This window comes from Diabrotica virgifera, chromosome 5 (assembly GCF_917563875.1).
Source record: "Diabrotica virgifera virgifera chromosome 5, PGI_DIABVI_V3a".
Classification (NCBI taxonomy): Eukaryota; Metazoa; Arthropoda; class Insecta; order Coleoptera; family Chrysomelidae; genus Diabrotica; species Diabrotica virgifera.
Window position 1 is genome coordinate 3,834,200 of NC_065447.1, and position 20,629 is coordinate 3,854,828.

Sequence of the window (20,629 nt, forward strand, 5' to 3'; positions counted from 1 at the left end):
AATGACCCCTTTTTTGAGGTGGCGGATTTTTGTGCCGGTGAGTGTATATTAAAAAATTACTTAAATCGGATATCAGGTTTAGGAAATACAAGTCATTAAAAATGTCCTATTTTTTGGGGTGCCCATTTTTTGTGCCGGTGAGTTGAGAAAAAATCGTTATATAAGAAATCCATAAAATCACTTATTTCTACGGCTCTGTAGAAGCGTAGTCACCGTGATGAATCACCTGACAATCAGGTAAACAGAACAAAAATTACACTCGTGAAAGAAATATGCTGAAGAATTAGTAAAGAGCAGAAACAAGGAAACTTATTGTTGTATGATCACTAATGATCAGTCTAAACAGAGGCATAACACCTGATATTCAGCCCTGTGATGAATCACTCACGTTAAACAACGTAAAGTTATCCTGTAGTTAAGTTATAATCCTCGAATTGGTGTGGTGTATCATATTTAACTTACTACTTGCGTTATTTCTTGACAGTTCTTGAGTTATCTGATATATCAACTGTCACTTTATAACGCGACACGACGTTAAACCTCAAGTTATGAGATAACTTTGTAGTTATCACAATAGTTATGTAAGGTTGTGTAAGGTTAGGTTCATCTTTTGACTTGTTTTTAGATAGAAATCAAATGAATATTCAACGAAGAACGCTGCTTCAGGTTGTCCTAGGATTTTGTGCGGCATGTTATTAATTTAATATCAAATATAAAGCAGTACAAAATTAAAAATATCAAAAAAATAGACCTCAAACAATTAAAAGCACGTAGGTAGTAATAAGATTAAAACAACAATTAAAAATGAAAAGTAAAGCTAATAATTTAAAAATAGAAGGGTAATACAATTTTAAAAATCATACAAAAATCAAATCCAGATATAATTGTTGAATATAAGTTGAAATTTATAAACATAGAACCATATTTACTTACAGTCGGAAAAATGAAAGAATACCCATGAACGAACATATAAAACACGCTGTATTTTCCTGTCACCGTGTCACAAAGAAAATTGCCCAGCGCAAGTACATAATGTAATAATAATTATTACATGTACTTGCGCTGGCCAATTTTTTGTATGACACGGTAACAGGAAAATACAGCGTGTTTTATATGTTCGTTCATGGGTATTCTTTCATTTTTCCTACTGTATATATGCAGTGTTGCCAGAGAAATTTTTGTAAATGCACTGGAATGACTGGAATAGTGACACAAAATGTACTAAACCAACACATTTTGTACAAAAAGTTAAAGAAAAATGTCGTTTAATGTTATTTGAAGAAAATTTCTTATATCACAAAATTTTAGGTTTTTACTTTAGGATACCTTAGTATCAAAAGTTTGGTTGTTAATTGTATCAAATTCGTTCAATTGTATCAACTCTGGCAACGCTGCTTTTATGGTTATCCTCCTATCCTATGCCATGTTCCGATTAATCTCTCGCACTCACTCCAACTTGTACTATTTCTACATAAGGTTTTCTTAGTTACTTCAAACTTTGTTACTCAAATGTTACTTCTCTTTTAACGTTTAAGAAATAACTCATATCATAACGGTGACGGATACGTCACACGAAATTTACGTAAATAGTTATGGAGATAGTTATCCCTCATAGTTATCTTAACTTTAACGCAAACGTTAAAGATAACTTCGGTCATCCATCACAGGGCTGATTACTAAAACAGAGCTTATTGATGCAATAAGATCGATCAAGAAAAAGCTTCATTTCTCTTACGGCGATCATCATCGATGGAGAATAACTGGTCGCTTCATGTTAGGTACTTCTATTGGCTAGCAGGAATAGAAGAATTAAAATATTCCAATCTTTTTGATTATCAGCGACGAATATTGAAATTTATTGATATTCTAAACCAGCGTTTCCCAAATGGTGGGTCGCGACCCGCTAGCGGGCCACGAAAGCAAAATGCCGGGTCGCCTCGTCGTTTCACAACTTGCTTTTTAAGGCCGCTCTCTGACTGACGCCAGGCTTTTCAGAGTATCAAAGCCGTAGCACCAGAATGTGTTTGGGTGCGATGTAGCATCCACAGAGAGGCATTAGCTGTCAAAAAATGCCACTGTTTTTAACCGAATCTATGCAATACTGTGTAAAATTTATAAACTTCATAAAATCTGGCCGACTGAACACAAGAGTATTCTTTGTATTGTGCAAAGAAATGGGAAGTGAACATGAACATCTTCTGTTACACTGCGAAGTGCGTTGGCTATCAAAAGGAAATGTTTTAAAAAGACTTATTGAATTCAAGAAAGAGATTTCAATGTTCTTACAACAACATCCACCAACGACTAGGGATGCAATATTTCAATTTAAAAACAGTTTTCACAATTTCAATTGGTTAATCAAGGTGGCCTATCTTTGTGATATTTTTGACTTATTGAACAATTTAAATATGATATTACAAGGTAGCAATGTAACTGTATTTAAAGTACAAGAGAAGCTGGAAGCTTCAACAAAAAGAAATTATTTGTGGATTTGCCGCTCGGAAAGCAGGAAATTACAAATATTTTACAAAGCTAACAGAACTACAAAAAGAGTATAACGCGAATTCATTCCCGGATGAGATTCCAGCGGCTTTCAAGGAAACCTGCTAGGACTGGAGGCAAATCTGAAGTAATATGCCCCCTCCCCATCCACAGCAACAAAGCATGGATAATGAATCAATTTACAATGGACGTATAATACCAGTAATGGACTATCTTGTGATAGGGCACTCACAGACAAATTTGACAAAATACCACTGTTGGCTGTCTTTATAAAATATATATTTTTAAAAAGGTAAAGGTTTAAATTCCTTTTGTTACGACCTATAAGTGTGAGGCAGGGTTTTCAACACTGATTTTCCTCGAAAACCATTGTCCTCGAAAACCAAATAAAATTAACATATTTTCTTCCAAATGTGAAGTTTTTAGTTAACCAGAAAAATCTGCATGTTTCTCATTAATAAAGTATTTGATTTTTATTTTGTTTTATCACATTTTTGTTTGAGCTAATGATTCTTTATTAAAATATATAAAACTATAATAAATATTTAAATATGTTTTCATGTATGTACACGTACACACACCAGGGTATGCAAAAAAATTAGTGGTTCACGAAGGATAAGCACAAAAATAACCGGGCCACGGAAAAATAAGTTTGGGAAACGCTGTTCTAAACAGTTCTATTCTAGATACTATTAGTCTCTCCACGGTATAACCCAACGCACCAGAGAATATTGGTTCGATGATCAACGAAATCGAAACCAAACTCTTTGCCCAAAACCACGTTTTTTAACTTTAATATAAACCTAAAAGTCCAATAATGATTTCTCTCTTTTTTCACGGTGCTTAAACATCGCCGAGTAAATAGTTCGTAATTATTTTTTAGTTGAACGGACTCGAACAATACTCTCGGGAAAAATAACCAGCTCTGTAGCTGGTACTGAACAATTATTTTAACATAAAATTATAGAAAGGCATTTTAATAGATCTCAACATGTAATCGCATGTACCTCCAAGGTAAAGCAACTTTGATGGATTTTATTACCTTGCCGAGGTCTACCTAGGGGTTGTGCAATTGTTAGTGTTTAATAGTGATTTTGCGATAGCATGCTATACACACGTGTGAAAGATGATTGTGATTAATCGATATTTATAATAACCATCTTCATTACTAGATGGTGTTAACAGGTTCAACTTATTCTGATTATAGCGATAAATATCATCAATTTGTTACGCAAGAAGTACCTATACTTATCTTGTCATATTTCTCGAAACAGCTTGTTCGCTCATTTAAGTAAATTTAATGTTACTATGTACAAGGAAAATTTAAGTAAAGTTTGTTTAGCAGTAAATGGTTGACTTCAATGGTCAATACTTGTACTGGTACTTCAATAGTATAAAAGGCCCGGTTTCAGGTAAAATTTAAATACACACAACGCAAAAGTCTAAGGATATTTTAATAATTTGATAATACCAATGACAGAAATTTCATGACCATATAAATTTGATTGTACTATAATTGTTGATACAGACACTCACTTCTTATCAAAAAAAAAAAAAAAAATTGTAAAACTGATAGCAATACGTGTTTTAGAATGTTTTTCATAAGGGACAAAAAAATCGACATTTTTATGTTTTATTTATTTTTAATTTTAGTCACTTTATACCATTCTTGCTTAATAGGTGAGTTAAAGATATTGTCTTTTTACCATGCAACGACAACATTTAACGTTGGACGAGATGAATAGAGCCGTGGGCCTCCTTCAAGCTTGTATGCGACAAACTCAAGATGCTGACCAGCTGGGTGTCTCCCAAAGCGTCGTAAGTCGTTTGTGGCGTCGGTTTAGAGACACTGGGAGTCCAGCCGAGCAACATCCAGGACGTGGTCGCTCTACAACCGTCGCTTAAGACCGATATTTAATTTTAAGTGCCAAAAGGCAGCCAACAATCACAGCACCCGAGCTGGTTAATGAATTACAGCTTGCACATAATGTAACAATTAGCCGCAGTACTGTGAGGAATCGTCTCCATGAAGCCAATCTTCGTAGTCGGCGACCACTGAGATGTCCACCTCTATCTAGAGGCAATCGCGCTGCAAGATTAACCTGGTGTCAAGAGTTTCCGAATTGGACCCACAATGACTGAGCCACAGTTTTGTTTAGTGACGAGTCTAGATATGGATTTCATCCAGATTCTCGTCGGACAAGAGTTTGGAGACGACCCGGAAATGGAGAAGGATTACGACATCTTCAAGAAGTGTATGCATACAGAGGTGGTACATTAATGGTATGGGGTGGAATCATGATTGACGGAAGAACTGACCTCATTTTCCCACGTGGCTTTCTCAGAAGTCAGCAATATTTGGACACTATTCTTGAACCTGTTGTGCGCCCGTTTGCTGCTGCTGTTGGAGAAAATTTTTACTTTATGCATGATAACTCTCGACCACATGTTGCGCATATTGTAACGAACTGGTTGGATAACGAGGGTATTGATGTATTGCCGTGGCCAGCACAATCACCGGACTTGAATCCCATTGAGCATGTATGGGACATGCTCCAACGAAGAATTACTCCACATATGGGCAATATCTACAATGAGTTTTAATTAAAAGAGCTTCTGAGAGAACAATGGACACAACTACCTCAAGCAGACATTAACAATGTGATTCGGAGCATGAACAGTAGATGTAGAGCTGTGATAAACCAATGTGGTGGCCATACTTTATTTTAAGTTTATATTTCGTATTTTTGACATTTTATGGTGGTCTGTGAAGCATGGGTGATTTGCAATATATTTTTTTTTGCTATAATTTTCTGTTTTTTTTTGCAATTTATGGTTTTTGACATATTAAACAACAATTTAAAATACAAATTTTGTATTACTTTTTTTAAGTTGATTACAGATAAACAAAATACGTCTACTTATAAAAATATCCTTAGACTTTTGCCTTGTGTGTATGTTTGAATGTTTGTTTTTCTATAATCTTAATTTATTTTAAAACTCATTTGAAAACATTAATTTCAGGTATATAAGGCAAAGCAATATATTTTACATCCGTTTTTTTTTTGTTTTTGTCGTCGTAATTATTGTAAATTTTGTGGATCGTTTGCTTTATTATAGGAGTACCGTCTAGTCAGTGTTCATTATCAAAAGACCAACTCGGTCTACATCGATTGCTTATCGCTCCAGACCGGTCTTAACAATGGGATAAGTCAGATAAATTTAATAATATTTACGACCGCACTAATTGAAGTCAACCATTTACTGCTAAACAAACTTTACCTGGGAACCTGGCTATGTGAAGACTTGATGTCGGATATGGAAATAAATGTCGGATAGAAAAGGCCAGAAGTGCATTCATGAAATTCAGAAACGTCTTCACAAACCCTGACTTTGACCTGAACCTAAGACTAAGATTCACGAAACGCTATATTTGGTCGGTGCTCGTATATGGCATGGAAGGATGGACTTTAAAAATAAACACAATGAATAAGCGCTAGAGGCATTTGAGATGTGGATTTATCGACGAATCCCTAAAGTTCCCTGGACCGCACGAATAAAAAATGAAGAAATCCTGAGAAGAATTGGTACCTACCGAACGACAAGTGCTATGCACAATTAAACAGAGAAAACGGCATACCTCGGGCACCTAATTAGAAACGAAAGATACCAGTTTCTGCAAACCTAAATTGAAGGAAAGACCGAAGAAAGAAGGGGAGTGGGCAAGAAGAAAATGTCATGGCTCCGTAATGTCAAATAATGGACAGGGCTAAGAAACATAGGAGACCTAATACTTAATACATACTGCAAAGGATAGAGAAAAATGGTCAAACGCGCGAACATCCGTTAGTGGATTGCATAAGAAGAAGAAGAATGTAATACTTTAGGACAATTAGAAAACTACATACAACTATATTGACAAAATAATTAATAACGCAAAGGATTGTGCCTTTCAGAAATCAAAGTTCGAATAGAAAAAGGCATTTTGTACAAGGGGTGCGTTTTTGAGAAAGGGGTGAATTCGTCCATTTTCAGTTTTTGAAGTTATACTTCTTTAGGCCCGATTGGGAGAGAATTTGTATTATTCTGCGCGCATGCGCACACAGATAATACTTTGGCGTTAGTTGCTAAATCTTTCAAGTTATGTATATATCAGTGCAAAAAAGGTGTGAAAAGAAAATATTAGTATTTTTAATAAATATATTTATTATAATTTTTGTGTCTTTAAGAGTAAGATAGTATTAAAAACATTTTTATATTTATTATACTTCACTTCGTCTGTTTGTTACCGTGAATTGTCATTATGTCCGAGAAACTATATAAACAGAGAGCTAGTGGCGTTATTGGTAGAGCAATCGGCTACAGATCGAGAGGTCTTGGGTTCAAATCCGGACTATTCTTTTCTGTTCATTCCTATTTTTTTTTGGAAAGTGGTAAGCATCAAAATTAGTTAATAAGCATTAATATTTAAATAAAATAAAAATAAACTATTTAAAGCATATTTATTTCATTGAAATCATATAATAGAAGTACAAAGTACACACACATTCTTTTTTATTTTTAACTCGAATTCTATGCACTTTTCGGACATTCGAACATAGAAGTGATAGCTATCATTCGAACAGCTCAAAACTCATTTTTCAGTTTTGTAATTAAGATAAGTCGTACATACACGGGAAAGACTAGAGCTAGTCGAATCTAAAACAATTGGCGCCCAACGTTAATTGGAGTTATATTGTTACACATTGGCTCCCAACTGTCTGATGGGTAGCTATATTATATTTTTTTTGTTTAGAAGAAGAACAAGAAATTGTCGCTGTGCATTAACATGAATCGAACTTTACTCCTTTCAATTAAAATAATTTCTAAGCTTAATATCTGTACTTACATAATTCCATTTGGAGATTAAAAAGGACGATCTGAAACAAAAAGTATGTGTTAAATAAGACATAAGGAAAAGAAAGGAATAAATAAATAAACAGACGGCGCGGTTAGTTAAAAATCTTATGGTACTTTAAGTCACAACCTCTACAAAGAAAAAGAAAACACCTCTTACGGTGCCTTATTCCCGTAAGGACGTTGGCCATTACATTTGCTTATTTAATCTTATTTACAGCCGCCCTGAATAGTTCTATGGATGTCATATTCGTCCATTGTCGTAGGTTTTTAAGCCAAGAGTTGCGTCTTTTTCCTGGTCTCCTTTTACTATTGATTTTACCTTCGATTATAAGTTGGAGCAGTTCATACTTTTGATTTCTTACGATGTGACCAAAATATTGTATTTTCCGTTATTTTATTATAAGCATAAGCTCTCTTTCCTTATTCATCCCCTGCAAGACTTCCGCATTTGTCGTATACCTCATGTAGGATATTCTGAGCATTTTACGGTAACACCAGAGTTCGAATGCTTGAATTCTTTTTGTGTGGCTTTTGTCACTGTCCAGGCTTTAACACCATAGAGCAAGGTGGAGAAAACACAGCACATAAGTAGATAAGTATTGTAGTTCTCAATGAGATACCCAGTTGGAGGGTTGTATAGAACTTTATTGCATTTTGTAAAACACTGTACGTGCCTTTTACCAGATGTGTTCTTATCTCTAGCGAGTGGTCCCAAGTTTCATCAAGATTACTTCCAAGGTACGTTATTCCTGTTACTCTTTCCAGATCTGTTCCGTCAACATTGACCTTCAACCTTCTGTTTTGGTGCTAGCTGATGACCATCGTTTTTGTCTTCTTTGTATTAAATTTCATTCCAAATTCTCTACAGGCTGTAGTTACTCGGTCCATTAGGCCGAAGTAAAGGCCAAAGAAAACACGGAAGTAAAAATGATCAGGAAAGTTACGAAGGCTCATGGTACAAAGGACCAACACGTAATAATTGCACCTTTACGGCGGGTCATCAAGAATAGATAATAAAAGTATAAATGTTTTGGTGGCTGAGATATCTACAATATATTCTAGAGGAGTGTGCATGGCAATAAAGTTATAGGTCTCCTTGACATTAAAGCTGATTTTTAAGTGACCTTAAAATGGATAAAACTATCAACGATAATAATGATCAAGATATTCTCTACAGAAAAATAATTCTCATCAACATTAATCAATATAAACGAAATATAAAAAAAATATTTCGTAACATTTACCGTTAGTTTATATTACTTTTAATACCTTTGCCAGTAATTTCCGTATTGTAAACGTAAACCGTAACATTCTTATAAAGTAATCACTTGAACTATATAATTTTCTACGTCCTAAATAAAAACAGCATTTAATGGGTTTGCGATATGAAAACAATAATATCAAATTATGTATGGTATTTTTATGTATATTATACATATCTAAGTGGAATACCTATTTTATTATCTCGTGTTAACAATAAGTGTACAAGAATATACAATGAGCAGAATTACATCCGTAGAGAATAAAAGTCACTTATTTATATTTTCCTTGTGTCTATCTCTTTCTACTCGTTCTAAAGATCTTGTCCCTTTTTCCGTCTGCCAATATAGAGAAACAAATTTGTGTGCCCAACGTGGGGCTTGAAATGCTGCTACAACGTATGATACTTTGTATCATACGCTGCTTCCTGGCCTAGGGATGGGAAAAACCTACTGGTTATAACCCAAAAACCGTTTTTTTAATTCGAAACAACCGGTTTTACCGGTTGTTTTTTTGTCCCGGTTATAACCGGTTTTTTCTTTTTAAAGTAATAACCGGTGAAAAACCGAATAAGTTACCTGTGGAAAAAAAATTAATTTAGAGAAAAATGAAGAAATTTCTATCTATTTTCGATCTCAATCATAATAATATGTATTATACATAATATGCGAAGTAATTAACCCAAACAACCATAATTCAACTTTTATTTACAATAGAGAACTGGAAGAAAGTGTCACATCAGCTTTTATGAAACCATTTTGGGAATAGTTATTTAGATTTAGATGGTAATATTTACATAAAAAAGTAAGTGATCTGCTTGAAATCGATATTCCAACCATCATCTAAAAAATTTTTTATACTTGAGTACTTGAGACTCTTGTATGAAATGTGAATACCGAAATACGATTAATAATCTCCATTACGTAATTTTTAAACAATAAATAATTTTTAAGCCCGCAGTTCACTCTCGCCGAAGTCGATCGAGGTTCAACAAGTACGAGAGTGTAGAATGCCACCTTGTGTAACCTTGCCTGACTTCGTTCTACTTCCGAAATATGTCGGTCTGGTCAAAGGGATCTTTATCGGTATCGCACCGCTCTTTGTCGGTATCGCACGTCGAACGAGTGTGTAGAGAGGGTACTTCGGACTTCGGTCAACTTTGGCGAAGTAACTTCGCCGAGAGTGTGTTTTAGGAAATCAAAGGTATTATACAAACGTATTAAAAAATATTACCTACTGAAATTTTTTGATGGCAATAGGGAAGTAAATAATGAATTGGTTTATCGAATTTATTTTCGAATTGGTTTATCGAAGTAAAATATAAGTGAAATGAATTTCGACTCAATTCAAGCTTTCTGCTTAACCCAGGTATAACATACCAAAAGGCACCGCCAGGAAAACATTCCACTTTGCGGTTCAGAGAGCCCATATGAAACGAGTCTTTGTACTCTATGCAGAGTATGGCATTAACAAAATAAGAAAGTCTTCCTCCATCGGGGGATAAATAAATAAATAAATAAATAAATAAATAATAGCTTTATTGTCCAACAGGTATCCATTTATAGGACAATTTTACACTAATTATAAACTAAATTTTAAATTTTAAAGAAAAGAAAAAAAAAAGATAATTACCAAGTGAATTAAGAATTCAAATGAGACTTAGCCATTCTGACAAGTTGACTTATACTACAGTTGAATATATCACAATAGTTTACCAAACAATTATAATTTTCACACATAACAAATATGGGGGAGTTTAATATCAGGTTTGTTCTAGCTTGTGTAGTTCTGAACGTGGAAACATTTCTAACAGGATAAGAAGGTACATTAAAATTTATTTGTTTGAGAATATCGGGGCAGTCAATTAAATTATGCAGCAATTTAAATAAAAATATTAGTGAAGCACAATTTCGCCTCATTTCTAATGAAACCATATCTAAACTATTACACAGCTCACTATTTATGCAGCCTCTCTCTGGATATATGCCGTTAATCTTAAATGATAAATATTTCAAAAATTTACGCTGCACCTTCTCAATCAACTGAACATGTGAATTATAAAATGGAGACCAAATTATAGACGCATATTCTAATTTACAACGTACATAAGAGAAATATAGTAATTTGACAGTTTTTATGTTAGTAATATTTCGGCTATTTCTGACTACAAATCCATATGATTTAAGTGCTTCAGAAACTTTTAAAGATATATGTTCAGTAAATGAAAGTTTACAGTCGAAAATTATGCCAAGATCTTTAATTTTATTCACATGTTCCAGTTCGCTACCATCAATAGCATAAACATAGTTTATACTATTATGTTTCCTTGAGTAACTTACAACTTTGCATTTATTTGCATTAAGATTTAAATAGTTTTCTTTGCACCATTCATGCACACCACTCAGTTCATTCTGGATAGTGTGACAATCATTGATATCGTTAATTTCTAAGTAAACTTTTAAATCATCTGCATAACACAAACAGGGTACAGAAATTTTCTCACATAAGTCATTAATAAATAACACAAACAAGAGTGGGCCTAGATTTGATCCTTGTGGGACTCCAGATGAAGGTATGTATTTGTGAGAGTTATAACCATTATAAGATACAAATTGAGTTCTACCAGACAAATAGGATTTTATGAAAGCGACAGCATCTTTAGAAAAACCAAAAAGGGACAATTTGGAAAGAAGAACTCCATGATGAATTTTGTCAAAGGCCTTTGAAAAGTCAGTATATATAACATCAACTTGGGATCTCCTATCCAACGCTTCAGATATGTACTGTGTTATTCCCAATAAGTTTGTAACTGTGGATCGATTAGCAATGAATCCATGCTGATATTGTGAAATTTGATTACGAGTGAAAGAGTATATACGATTATAAAGTATGATTTCAAAAATTTTGGATAAATTGCATATAATAGATATGGGCCTATAATTTTCTACACAACATTTTTCCCCATTTTTATAAACAGGACATACCTTTGATTCCTTCCATATACTTGGATACTGTTTGTATAATAAACACAAATTGAAAATTTTTAATAATGGCTTAGTTAAAGCACCCATGCAATCTTTAATAAAAAAAGAGGGTATTTTATCAGGTCCAGAAGTCATTTTATTTTTTAATTTTTTGCTGGCTAGAATTATTTCAGTTTCTTGAACAGGATAAAAATTTAGACATTCAGTGTTGACCGCTAAGACATTATTACTGGTTAGTATATTACCTGCTTGATAAACATCATTAAAGTATTCAGCAAAGATATCAACGATATTTTGTGGTTCAGAAGTAGCAATGCCTTGATATTTCATTTCACCAGGAATCCGTGAAGTGTTATTTTTAGCATTTACGTATGACCAAAACTTTCTAGGGTTTACAGAAAGGGATAATTGTATATTTTCGATGTATTCGTTGTATGCCAATTTAATTTTTAGTTTTGAAAGGTGTCTTAGGCGCTGAAATTCAAGCAGATCAGAGTGGTTTTTATGTAATCTAAATTTGTTCCTGTGCTTAACCTTTAGTTTGATACAGCGAATAATATCGGCATCAAACCAAGGTGGATATGTGTGGCTGAAGTTTTTGTAGACAGGAACATACTTATTAAATAAAAGAAAAATTCTATTATAAAAACTGTCTACAACTTTATCAACTTGAGAAGATTCATCTAGAAAAGCCCAATCCGTTTCATACAATTCCCTACATAAATCACAAAAATTTGCCTTTTTAAAGTTGTAAGTTACCTGGTCAGAACCAAACCTGAACCTAGACTCCTTTACAAAAATATTCGTAATATTAATTATAAGAGCTGGGTGGTGGGAATCTTCACAGACTAACGGGGACATGTCACGCATTACTTCGCAGGCAAAATGTGACATTATTAGATCTAGCGATCTACCTAAGTGATTTACAACCCCATTAAATTGACCAATACCAAAAGAGTGCAAGAAACTTAAAATTATAGAAGTTTTATCATCGGAAGTGTCATTTTCTATAAATTTAGGGACGTTAAAATCACCTAACACTAAGACATCGTTATGTAAATAATCAAGTTGTTCCAAGCACTCAAAAAAATATTCAAATTCTTGTAAAGTCAGTTTGTCTGGTAAATAAATCACGAGTACATAAAATTTCTTAAATTTAATTTGAGATTTAACAATAAGCAAATCAATTAACGGAAATTGTAAATCAAATGCAGAGGTGTCTATAACTTCCGAAATAATAAAATCTTGTAACGCAAGCAATACACCACCACCCCGCTTCTTATTTACTTCCTGAAATTTGCGATCTTTTCGGAAAACAATATAATTACTAGGAAATAATTCAGAGTTTAATACATCACTGTGTAGCCAAGTTTCACTTAAAGCGATTAGATCATATTCACAGTCACTTATATTACGATTAAACAGATGAATTTTGCTATTTAAACCGCGAACATTTTGGTAGTAGCAGGTGAGTTCTCGGTGACCTAGATCAGATGTCCTAGAGCTGTTGGAGATATTCAGTTGGGGGATGGAGGAAGACAGATTTTAATCAAAACGAAACCGTAGATTTTCTTATTTTGTTAATGCCATACTCTGCATAGAGTACAAAGACTCGTTTCATATGGGCTCTCTGAACCGCAAAGTGGAATGTTTTCCTGGCGGTGCCTTTTGGTATGTTATACCTGAGTTAAGCAGAAAGCTTGAATTGAGTCGAAATTCATTTCGCTTATTCCCCGTTAGAGGGCGTTCTATCCATACTGCGATATAAATTATTTTAATTTATATCGACAATCTACGGTCGGAATGGTAAAAATCTGTCTTCCTTAGAGCCTCTTTGACAACAGGTAGACCTAGAAATAGTGCTATCGGGGAATGGAGGAAGACAGATTTTAATCAAAACGAAACCGTAGATTTTCTTATTTTTTTAAAATATAAGTCATTTGGATATTTTTTTAAACTCGATAGATCCAAGGGACATTTCGGTAGATCGGTAGGATCATCACTTTTGGGAATATCCCAATTATTGACAACTCAATATACGCCGACGCCGTCTACAACGAGCGATCTAATCAGATATTGCGGTACTTTCGCCCATTTTTAGGGTAATTTGAAAGCGCCTGGGAAAATTTTTATAGGTTGAATTGGTTGGGGAATTTTTCGGGAGGAAAATTGAGCAAACTAAAGTGCAATATAAATGTAACATTATAACCTATTGAGTATTTGCTTTTGATTAAAAAAACCGAAAACCGGTTTTTGGAACAACCGGTTTTTTTGACCGGTTATAACCGCCAGGTTAAATCGTAAGTAAAAAAACCGGTATAACCGAAAACCGGTTTTTTGTTCAACAACCGCCATCCCTATTCCTGGCTAAAGTAGACAAGTAAAACTCACATAAGGTAAAAATCTAAGGCTGATTTATCAGTAAAAAGATTATTTAAGCAAGTAGATAGATTGGAAAACATTAATAAAATCTGCTATTCACTGAAACTTCTGCATAGTGCAGTGAATATATAGAAAATAAACTTATCTGTTCTTTCTAGCTGTCTTCGTGTTGATGTGTTGTTATCTGAAATGGCGATCCACAGAGCTTCTTATAGCTGGTCTAAATGTTACTGTATGATTGGGCTTGTTCTAGGAGAGTATCTTCAATTGCTATTTTTGTTTTTATATGATATTTACCTTCAAACGTTATAATTAGTGAACCATAATCTTTTTTCTTCTATTTTTGTCCCGAACGTACATTTTCCCCACATTTTAACATCTACTACTTTAACATTTTTTGTGATCCCCTCATTATTTTGGTTTCGTTTCGCACCTTACTTAAGCAATATATAGTCCAGGGCGCATCTGTTTTGAGATGGACGTTGAGAGGTGACTCAAATTTTTTTGCAGAAATTGCTTGTAAATAAATCAAATAATAATATTTGAGTTATCCTCCCTCTCAAAAAGGTCCGGAACATTGTTTAAATAATCAAAATGTCAAAAATTGAAGGAACAATTCGATTTTTTTCTTCGTTTTTTGATTATAATTTTAAAAGTATTCATTTCCGAGAAAAGTTGTACTGACATAAAAGTTGAGTAATTAAATTTCCTACAATATAGAATTGGTTAAAAATTTTAAAAATAGTCACGCTAGTTGTAATGTAGTAATAATTGCGAAAAAACCATACAAAAACAAGTATTCGCATTTTACGTTTTTCAACCATTTATGCTACACTTAGGACCTTCATATTTCACCCAGAAAAACTTTATGATACAATAAAACAATACTGTAAATTTCATTATGATCGGTGGAATAGATTATGCAAAATAAATTTTGCAATCCAGCTTCCGCAAAAAAAAATTAATTTTTTAAAAATGTTACAGGACTGAAAATAAAGCAGGTAGCAGGTTGAATTTTTTTTTGCTTATAGAAGTGTACTGTACCTTTCATTTGAAATTTGAAAAATTAACATCGATTAATTACCACGGCGTCAGGAAATTTTTAAATAAACATTAATTTTTGGTGCTACGCGCAGGACAGCGGTATTCGATTCACACAAGTTGATTTCCACCAAAATTTCTTCCAATCTTTATCTAATATGTTATTTTTTTACTCTATATTTTGTTGTATTTTAATATTTTAATTCCAGAAAAATCAAACTAATTTTATTATTGTTTGTGAAATATTGTTTAAACAATTGCATATGTTTAAAAATAATAAACTTTTATTCTCTAAGTTAAAATATATGAACAAAGAAAGTTTTTGCTAAAAAATGTGTTATTTCAAAGGATATAGTATGTGTTTTTATTTTGCAATAAACAAATTTATTTATTTATATCGAAATGTAATAAAAATTAAAATGTATCAATTATTATCAAAGATCATTGGAATGCCAATCAGAGCAAACTATCCGCTGTCCTGCGCGTAGCACCAATAATTAATGTTTATTAAAAAAAATTCCTGACGCCGTGGTGTTAATCGATTTTAATTTTGCAAAATTGCAAGTGAAAGGTACAGTACACTTCTATACGCAAAAAAAATGTCAACTTGCTATCTGCTTTATTTTCAGTCCTTTAACATTTTGAAAAAATGATTTTTTTTGCGAAAGCTGGATTGCAAAATTTATTTTGCAAAATCTATTGAACCGATCTTAATGAAATTATCAGTGTTGTTTTACTGTATCATAAAGTTTTTCTGGGTGAAATATGAAAGTCCTAAGTGTAGCATAAATGCTTTAAAAACGTAAAATGCGAATACTTGTTTTTGTATGGTTTTTTTGGTGACTATTTTTTAAATATTTAACCAATTCTATATTATAGGAAATTTAATTACGCAAATTTTATGTTTGTACAACTTTTCTCGGAAATAAATATTTTTAAAGTTATAATCAAAAAACGAAGAAAAAAATCGAATTTTTTCTTAATTTTTTGACATTTTGATTATTTAAACAATGTTCCGGACATTTTTGAGAGGGAGGATAACTCAAATATTATTATTTGATTTATTTTCAAGCAATTTCTGCAAAAAAATTTGAGTCACCTCTCAACGTCCAAATGTACTAATATTTTTACAGATGCGCCCTGGTCTAATAAGCAACTTCTTTTATTTTGTTTTGACTATCGACAGATTTACTTGCTCAATATAGTCTTCGTAATGTACGCAATCTCACAAATAAATAAAAATAAGTCTTATCAGCTATATTTTCTCTGTACTGACTAATTACTAAATCAATCCTTTGTAAGATTCGCCGCCTCTGTGTCAATGTTAAATGAAAGTGGTAAAAACTAATTAATATTAATTTTAAAAAGCGCCAGGGAACGACAGAGAGAAAACAAATGAATTATTTAAAATAAAACAATGCAAGTTTATTTTTGTTAATTTAAGTTCATTAACAGCGCCAATTAGACGAGAAGAATGCCTTTCTTTTTCAGCGCTATCACTTCATTCAGTTCTAGTTCACACTGGAATAATTTTTTATCGATTTCTTCGACTCTTTTAATACCTCAGAAATTTCCTAATAGGTACATCAATTATATTATACGATGAGAAGGTAATTCATTTCATCAAGACAGTGGGTGTCTGAAAATTCTTAGTTACTGTGTGATAATCGAATTTTTTTAATCCGTATACCGAAGCTTCTTTTTCGTAAAAATTAAAATCGGTTAACTACCACGGCGCCAGGAATTTTTTTTAATAAACAATAATTTTTGGTGCTACGTGCAGGACAGCGGTGTTAGATTCACACAAGTTGATTTCCACCAAAATTTCTTCCAATCTTTATCTAATATATTATTTTCTTACTCTATATTTTGTTCTATTTTAATATTTTAATTCCACAAAAATCAAACTAATTTGATTATTGTTTTACCCTTTTCACCCTATTGTTTCATATTTCACCCAAAAAAACTTTATGATATAACAAATCAACACTGTAAATTTCATTGAGATCGGTTCAACAGATTTCACAAAATAAATTTTGCAATCCAGCTTTCGCAAAAAAAATCATTTTTTCAAAATGTTGCAGGACTGAAAATAAAGCAGATAGCAAGTTGACATTTTTTTACATATAGAAGAATACCGTACCTTTCATTTGCAATTTGCAAAATTAAAATCGGTTAACTACCACGGCGTCAGGAATTAAAAAAAAACATTAATTTTGGTGCTACGCGAAGGACAGCGGATACGTTTGCTCTGATTGGGCATTCCAATGACCTTTGGAAATGATTAATAAATTTTAATTTTTAGTATATTTTGATATAAATAAATAAATTTGTTTATTGCAAAATAAAAACACATACAGTACACTGTCCTTTGAAATAACACTTTTTTTAGCAAAAACTTTCTTTGTTCATATATTTTAACTTAGAGAATAAAAATTTATTATTTTTAAACATATGCAATTGTTTAAACAATACATATTTCACAAACAATAATCAAATTAGTTTGATTTTTGTGGAATTAAAATATTAAAATACAACAAAATATAGAGTAAAAAACAATATATTAGATAAAGATTGGAAAAAATTTTGGTGGAAATCAACTTGTGTGAATCGAACACCGCTGTCCTGCGCGTAGCACCAACAATTATTGTTTATTTAAAAAAATTCCTGACGCCGTTTAAGTTAATCGATTTTAATTTTGCAAATTGCAAATGAAAGCTACAGTATTCTTCTATATGCAAAAAAATTTTAACTTGCTATCTGCTTTATTTTTAGTCCTGCAACATTTTGAAAAAATATTTTTTTTTTGCGAAAGCTGGATTGCAACATTTATTTTGCAAAATCTATTGCACCGATTTTAATGAAATTTACAGTATTGTTTTACTATATCATAAAGTTTTTCTGGGTAAAATATGAAGGTCGTAAGTGTAGCATAAATGGTTGAAAAATGTAAAATGCGAATACTTTTTTTTATGTTTTTTTCGCAATTATTGCTATTTTACGACAAGGGTGACAATTTTTAAAATTTTTAACCAATCCTATATTGTAGAAAATTTAATTACGCAACTTTTCTCAGAAGTAAATACTTTTAAAGTTATAATCAAAAAACGAAGAAAAAAGTCGAATTTTTCTTAATTTTTTGACATTTTGATTATTTAAACAATGTTCCGGACTTTTTGAGTGGAAGGATAACTCCATTATTATCATAGGAGTTAATTCCAAGCAATTTCTGCAAAAAAATATGAGTCACCTCTCAACGTCCATCTCAAAACAGATGCGCCCTGGACTATAAACCTGGCAAGGATTCCAATGACCCCAAAAGCTTTTGTGCAGAGACCAACGAAAAGTTCATCTATGTTTCATATATTCTAAAACATAATTCTAAAGCATCTAAAGCATTTGACTGTTTGAATATTTTTGAAAGTGTTCTTGGACTAAAAATATACGAGATGGGATAGGCTTGAGCTCAAACGATTTGCTGAGAGCTCAAAAAGCACGAAAATTTGCCAAAACTGTTACCTATCTTTGAACGAGAGGACACTCAAAAAAGAAGAATAAAAACTAAAAAATGGATCCCTAAAAGATAAAGAAAAAGAAAAAAATCTAAGAAAGCATGTTGTATTGGTATTAGAGAAGGTCTGAATGAAAGAGATATAAAATACAGTGCATGGCAATGGCAAAACAATGATTTTTATCCAATGATGTTGGAAATCCTCATCTCACTAATTAATGATTCCTTCGAAAAAGGTAAATTTCCAGAGTGTCTAAAGACAGCCGTTATAATCCTCTTCATAAAGGTGGTGAAAAATGTAATGCCTGCAACTATAGACCTATTGCTTTACTACCGGTACTCTCCAAAATTACTGAGACACTCATTAAAACTCGACTTATGTCATTTATCGTTGATAACAACATTTTATCACAAAATCAGTTCGGCTTTTTAACTAATAAATGTACCACTGATGCCATGTTTTCTGTAAGTACTACATGAGGTTTACCAAGCACTAAACAATAATCGTTATACTGCCACTGTTTTCTGTGACTATGCCAAAGCTTTTGATTGTGTAAATCACGACATCTTGATTAAAAAACTAAACTTCTATGGAATTCGAGGTATTTGTTTGAATTAGTTCCAATCCTTCTTGAACAATAGGAAACAACTAGTTAGAGCAAATGATACTGACTCTAGTATCAAAAACATTGTATGTGGAGTACCACAAGGTTCAGTATTGGGTCCTCTTCTGTTCCTTATCTTTATAAATGACATCACTAATTTAAAAATCAATGGGAAAATGTTTCCTTTTGCTGATGATACCAGTATCACTTGGAGCAACTCAACTATTGCATCTCTTCATGAAACTATAACTTCGGATCTACTGACGATAAATACCTGGTCTGACTCTAATTTACTCTCTTTTTTAACATAGATAAAACAGTAGCATTATCCTATAAAGGAGCTCTTCAACCTTTGCCTCTTAAGCGCTGGTTTCCTCGAAAGCGGCACCGACAAACAGCGACCGTAGCACTGAGATGAATTACGTCAGATTACGGTAAAAAATTCAAGGTTCTTCATGCGGCAATGGAATGTGCAAGCTCAGCAAGCGGTGGCTTCCAACGCATCCTTGGAAACCACCTCTATTATTTTGCATGGTACAGTTTTTTATGATGTCATTCATCGCAGTGTTACGGTCGCAGGTTGTCGGCCCGCATTCGAGGAAACCAGCGCTTAAATAACAGCCAGATCAGAACCGTTGATTCTGTAACATTTCTTGGTATTTTTTTAGACAGCAACCTCAAATGGTCCCTTCATATCGATTCGTTACGTAAGAAACTCGCCTCAGCTTGCTATGCAATAAGATCTGTCTCAAGGGAACTCAATTTAGCATCTTCTAAGGTAAGCCGCACACCAACGAAACATGAAACGTAAAATACGTTTCATGAAAGTAAAACAAGGCTAAACAAATCTTGAAGTCCGCCTACCAATGAAACGAGTGTGATTCATGCTCATAAAACATTTTTATTTTCGGAGAGTTTCATAAATGGCCGGACGTTTATTTATTTATCAGTGTTTTATTTCCATGAAACGTGATTTACGTTTCATGTTTCTTTGATGTGCGGCCTGCCTCAGATAACATATTTTTCGTTGTTCGAGTTTCATCTTCGATATGGTCTTCCTTTTTGGGGTTCTAGTATAGCTGCCCAATTTGATGTTATTTTTAAATCGCAAAAAAGAGCAATAAGATATCTGTTTGGCCTTAGAATATCTACACATTGCAGAAGTTACTTCAGAGATCACGGAATTTTAACACTTCCATCTTTATATATTCTAGAAACGGTTTGTTTAATTCGTAAACACCTTCATGTCTTTCCAGCAAGACCCAATCATCTTTACTCTACCAGAAATTCAATCTTTGATATTTATTTACCGATCTCATCCACTGAGTTAGTAAAAACATCTATACTATATTCCGCAAAAAACTTTACAACCATCTCCCTTTACAACTTAAATCTGTAACATCTTTCCCAAAGTTCCGTAAAATGACAAAAGCCTATCTATCTAA

General features: G+C 32.9%; 1 protein-coding gene across 2 annotated transcripts in view; it reads right to left on the bottom strand.

The window, feature by feature from the left end:
• Positions 1-20,629, bottom strand: part of LOC114335056 (uncharacterized) — a 241,060-nt gene that overhangs the window by 91,436 nt on the left and 128,995 nt on the right. For both annotated transcript variants that reach the window (XM_050651222.1, XM_050651223.1), the window contains one exon: positions 7,391-7,421. The gene's annotated coding sequence lies outside the window, so the exon portion shown is untranslated. The remainder of the gene's footprint in view (positions 1-7,390; positions 7,422-20,629) is intronic.